Here is a 5,768-nt window from a genome sequence, read left to right as displayed (position 1 = left end):
GGAGGAGTGGGCACCGCGGGGAGGGCTACGGGCCGGTCTCTGGGCCGAGTGCCCAGCTGATGTGAGCAGGCCGCCCACAGGTGAAGGGAGACAGCAATTTTCTTCATTTTCGAGAAGGAGGGGCCTGGGTTCCTTCTAGAACCAGAAGAAAAGGCTTCTGGAAATTGTCTGGTGAGAGAGGTTCCTTTGCAAGAGACGGAGCGCAGGGGGGCCCAGGCTGGTACAACCACCAGATGTGTCAGCACAGACTGGGGAAACCGAGGCACAGGGCAGCCGGGAACGAGGCTGCCCTTCCGGCCTCTGCCCTCAGTTGGCCCACAGCCTGAGGAGCCTGAGGTCGGGGAGACGTACAGGCTGCGTCTCCCGAGAGACGGAACTGCAGGTATTTAACAGTAACCCCGATGCCTACACATCACCCCGATGCTGACAGGCCATGGACTGCGCATGGGCTCCCTGAGAGGGGGCACCCTCGGGGCTGGGGGGCCACCCCGCAAGGAGGCCCACATGAAGGAGACAGCACGTGTCAGATCCGCACGGAGGCAGCTTTGAGCCACGGTCGCTGGCCACCTCTCATCGCCGAGCCCCGAATTGCTTTTTTTTTTTTTTTAAGCCTGCCTTTTAAATGCCTCTAACCAGAAAGTGTCTGTACAAAAGCGCCCTGAGATATCGCTCCAGCACACACGCCTAAAACAGAAGTAAAACCAGTCCGAAGACGGCAGATATTGTCTCAGGGTTAAAAAGAGCTATTGCTTCTCACAAAGGAATCGATGGCCCGGGGAGTTACTGGTGTGGGAGTCAGGCTGGCCCGGAGCCCATCCATCCTGCAGGGCACCCGTTAGCCACAAGCAGCGCTGTCTGTGCGGCCTCGCTGCCCTGAAGGACGGCCATCCCCCGGGAGGGCGACGAGGCTCTGGGAGGAGGGAGCGGCCGTGTCGCCGCGGGGAGCAGGGTGCGCGGAACAAGGCGAGACGTTAGAAAACACCATCTGATCATGAAAGCCCGTGAAGAAGTTAGAGAAGATGTTGCAGCCATAAAATAACACCATGAAAAGGAACAAAGAACGGGTTCTTGGCAATTAAAATAAGGTAGCAGACACTTGTAATTAATAGAGGATTTGGAAGATAAAGTTGAAGAAATCTCCCCCAAAAGTTAATAAAAAGTTAAGGAAGATGAGAAGGAGGGCTGAGGTCCACTTAGAAGGTCTAATACCCAGTAAGCAGAAATCCTAGAAAGAGACGACAGAGGTTGTGTGTCCTTTCTTGTGCATCTTTTATATCCTATAAATGAAGGGATGGAATGACCAAAGAAAGAATATTAGGGATCTCCACAGGTAGGACTATGAGTCTTCCGGTGGGAAGAGATTGTGAGCACGCGACACAGCCAGGGGAAACGCCTTCTCAGAACCTCACTATTTCAGGCCACCAGCGAGCAGAGACCCCGAAAGCATCCGGGGGAGAAACAACAGGGCACCCCAAAAGCTCTGGAAGTAAGTTTGGCCTCGGGCTTCCAATAGCAACTCTGGAAGCTGTGAGACAGTCAGGCAAAACCTTCACACTTTCGATGGAAAATACCGTTACATCTGGAATTGTAAACCCACCCAAACTATGATGAGTAAAAATAGAACAGTATTTTCAGAAAGGCAGTGACTCTAGACGTTTATTTCCTCGTCCCCTTTCTTGGGAAGCTACTTGAGGATGTGCTCCAGCAGAACGAGGGGCTCAAACAGTAAAGAGGAAGGTATAGAGCCCAGGAAACAGAATCTGATGGGGGGAAGCACCAAGGAAAGTTCTGGAATGAGAGGGATGCCGCAAAAAGCAGCGGCCAGGTTTGCGGCAGGGCCATCAGGGGCCCACAAGAGACACTGCCAGGGCGAACGTACTGAATGGTCATCTCGTATCCTACATAATAAAAGGCTAATATGCAAATCAATTGAACGGCGGAATGACTGGTTGCTAAGATGCTCACTGTCCACCAGGGCGTGGATGCTCAAGGCAGGAGCTGCCCCCTGGTGGTCAGTGTGCTCCCACAGGGGGAGCACTGCTCAGCCAGAAGCCAGGCTCACAGCTAGCGAGCACAGTGGCTCCCAGTCCCTGTGGGGAGCAGGCCTAAGCTGTGAGTCGGACATCCCCCGAGGGCTCCCGGACTGTGAGAGGGTGCAGGCTGGGCTGAGGGATGCTCCCCTTTGGTGCACGAATTTGTGCACCGGGCCTCTGGTATTTGATAATGTAGGACATAATATTGTGAAGCAAAGGACCGGTCTGAGAGTCAGATGGGAAAAATTAAGGACAGGCACATTAAAACCAAAAGCCTCGGCAAATGAAAAGAAAAAGAGAGGCAATAGTAACTACAGGAAAAAATAAAAAGCTGAGAAAGGAAACATAATTACAGGCCTCAACCAGCCTCAACATAAAACAATACTAACCTAGTCACGGAAACGTAGCATACAGCACCGTGACCCACATGCACGGGGAGAATGGAGGAGGGGGGCGCACAGTGGGGCCCAGAGGACCGCGGGTCCTCACCTGCCTCGCGCTGGCCAACAGAAAGGACAGGGCAGACACAGCAGCACGTGGGATGCACACACATTGCCCAGAAACACGGGTGTGGGTGCCGGAGGGCAGCAATGATGAAGGGGGGTCAGGAGTGGTCGCCTTTGGGGGTCAGGACGGGCATGCTGCTGGCCAGGCTGGGAACTGACGGTTTTCACTACAAGCCTCCTTAGCGTTCTATTCTCCCCACCACTGGCTTTTGGAGAGAGTGGGTGAGAAGAGAGAAACATCGATGTGAGAGAGACACATCGATTGGTTGCCTCCCACACCCACCCGGACCAGGGCTGGGGATGGAACCTACGACCCAAGCACACGCCTTTGGCCGGGAATTGGACCGGCGACCCTCCAGTGTGCAGGTCGATGCTCTAACCACTGAGCACCAGAGCGCGCCTGCTTAACTTGTAAACTCTGCATGACATGCATTATCGTGGCAAAAATATTAATAAAAAATGACAACACCCATCATCGGAAATACGGACGCTGCATTACGGTCTGAAGGGTCAGACAGCCACCCCCTTCTCTGCACGCTCACCGTGCCCCACCCTCTGCAGGGCCTGGCCCACCGCTCACCCCTTCACCAGCCAGAGGTTTGTGCAGGGCACTTCACAGATGCCCCTCCCTCCCCTGCTCAGGAGCGCGGTCAGGTTATGGCTCCCACGTTAGGATGAGGGGGTAGGTTAGGGAGTAAGCCCTGGGTGAGACCCCACAGCCGCTCAGGGGCAGAGCCTCCAGCCCCGCCTCCCCGACTCCCCATCATCGGGTCCTGAGGGAGCCAGCCGCCCTCACAGGTGGCGTGCAGGAAGCGGAGCATCTCAGCCCGCCCGCCTGCCGGAGCCCTGCTTCCTGGGCTCCATGTCTCCCTCGTTCCTGTTCGCTCCCCTCGTGTTGCTGGAGCGCACCCTCCAGCCGCCCAGGAAGAGGTGGGGGTAGCTGCTGCGGGCAGACACCCCGTGGATCCTCTCATTTGACATGACTGCCCTCTGAGGCGGCCACTACCCCCTGCCACCCCTGTACAGAGGAGACAGGTCGGAGATGCTCGGCCACCTGCCCATGTCCATCTCCTCTCGCCCCCCAGCCCCCGCCAGAACCCAGCACGGATGAGGGGGGGCCTTAGTCACAGTAGGTGACCCACATCTACCTGTGGGCGGATAAATAAACAAAAGGTGAGGCTGCTCTGACTTCACCTCCGCACAGAGCCAGGCCCTTCGCCAGGAGCCGCCCTGCGGGACAGACACGCCTCTGCTCGCTGCCCTGGACCCTTGGGCGGGCGAATGCTCCGGGGCCAGACGGGCCGGCAGTCAGGGAGATAGACGCATCTCTGGTTAATTGATTTGCCTGGGAGATTGGAGTGGGCGGCTTGAGAGGGAGGGCTTAATTATCCCAACGAAACCTCCACTTAATTGAAAGGAGTTCTGGCAGAAAAAAAAGGAGGGGGGTGGGGGGGATGTTATTTAAAAGAATGATCTAAGAGGCAGAGCTGCCTCAGATTGTCAAACTGCAGCGGGAAGGCCGGGGAAGGTTGGGGGGCAGGAGGGAAGGGGGTAAGAGATCAACCAGAGGACTTGTATGCATACATAAGAAAGAAAGAAAGAAAAAAAAAGAATGATCTAGTGCAGTGGTTCTCAACGTTGGCCGCACATCAGAATCGCCTGGGAATCTTTTTAAAATCCCGATTTCCGGGCCTCGTCCTCCGGGAATTCTATTTCTTTGTTATGGGGTGAGGCCACAACATGAGTCACAAAGAAACAGAACTTCCGGAGGATGAGGCCCAGAAATTAGGATTTTACAAAGATTCCCAGGTGATGCTAATGTGCAGCCACGGCTGAGAACCGCTGCACTAGTGCCTGTGAGGGCCGAGGACACACAGGGACACACCAGCACTCGGCTGGGCGGCCGGCGTTCACAGCCCAGGAAGGAAAGCTCGTGGAAAAGACCCCAGTCACACCTACCTCGTGCCCCTCCCCACGTCCCCTCGTGGCTACAAGAAGGACACTCAGGGAAGCAGCTAGAGCCCCCCCTGCAGCTTCCCCCTGGCATCCCCGCGAACGTCCTCGCCTCTGCCTATCTCGGCTCATCCGACCGCAGCATTGCGATGATAACATTTCCCATCAATTACCATGTGTACAGCAATCAGTGGTGCTGCACCCGTACATGTTTTGAAAGCAGCAATTACCGTTTTAAATTCACAGCCGAGTGGCAGGCGCCGCCAGCCGCCGGCCCAAACCCACGCTCTCTTACTGTTGCGGGAGCCCAGTTTTGTGGAGCGTCGCCGGGCCCATCTGAGAAACGGCGCCTCTCGCCTCCCTTGCAGCTAGGGTGGCCGTGCGACACAGCCCTGGCCTCTGCGACGTAAGTGGAAGTTTCAGGGGAGACATCGGGGAGGGCTCCCTGGGCTGGGGGCAGAGTCTGGTGAGAAGAGCCCCTTCTTTGTCCCTGTCTTCCGCCCCGGGGGGCGGATCCAACGCCCGGAAGCACGGCAGCTGCGCTGTGAGCGTGAAGACCAAGGCTGCCCTCGAAGGGCAGCTGTCTGGGTGCCGCCAGGACGCCGGGTCCCAGCTCAGCATTGAGCCACCACTGGTCCATAGGAGGATAAAACCCCTCGTGTGTGTGGAATTCGGATTTTGTTTCTGTTATTTGCAGTTAGGAAAACCATCCTCACAGACACGTGTGACAAGGAAGATCTACGACCTCTGAGAGCGCCGTCGTGGTCCCGGCTACCAACGCCCGAGCCCCGGCTGTCCATCGCTCTTGTTCCGTTTTCCAGATACAAGACCGCGCAAGCAGGCGGTCAGTGAAGACGGAGCACCGCCATGGACGGAGCGCCGCGGCGACAGCCACGAACGGTGTGGCTCCGAGGGGTGGCCGTGCCGCGAGGCGGTAGGCACAGCCAGGACATGGTAACGAGACAACACTGCCTTCCGTCTGTCTGCCCGGCCGCTCCTGGAGGGCGGTGCCCGGCAGACCATTCATCTCGCCGCCTGCCTCGGTGCGGCTCCAGTCCTGAGCTGATGCTCGGTTTCCAGGCCCAGCCTCTCCCACACCCACTGGCCTCACCTCTTCTCTCTCAGCCCTCGGTCTTCCCGGGGCTCCCAAATGCCCGGTTACAGCCACGCTTCGTGCCAACATCCAGGCTGCCCACTCCATAGCCGGGAACTGCCCCCCCCCGCCCCCTGGGCACCAGGCTAGCTCCTCACGGTGCTCCAGCCACTCCTCTCCGTG

Source organism: Myotis davidii, unplaced genomic scaffold, assembly GCF_000327345.1.
Source record: "Myotis davidii unplaced genomic scaffold, ASM32734v1 scaffold399, whole genome shotgun sequence".
Classification (NCBI taxonomy): domain Eukaryota; kingdom Metazoa; phylum Chordata; class Mammalia; order Chiroptera; family Vespertilionidae; genus Myotis; species Myotis davidii.
The sequence above is the reverse complement of the archived record's forward strand: the minus strand, read 5'-3'. Positions refer to the sequence as shown.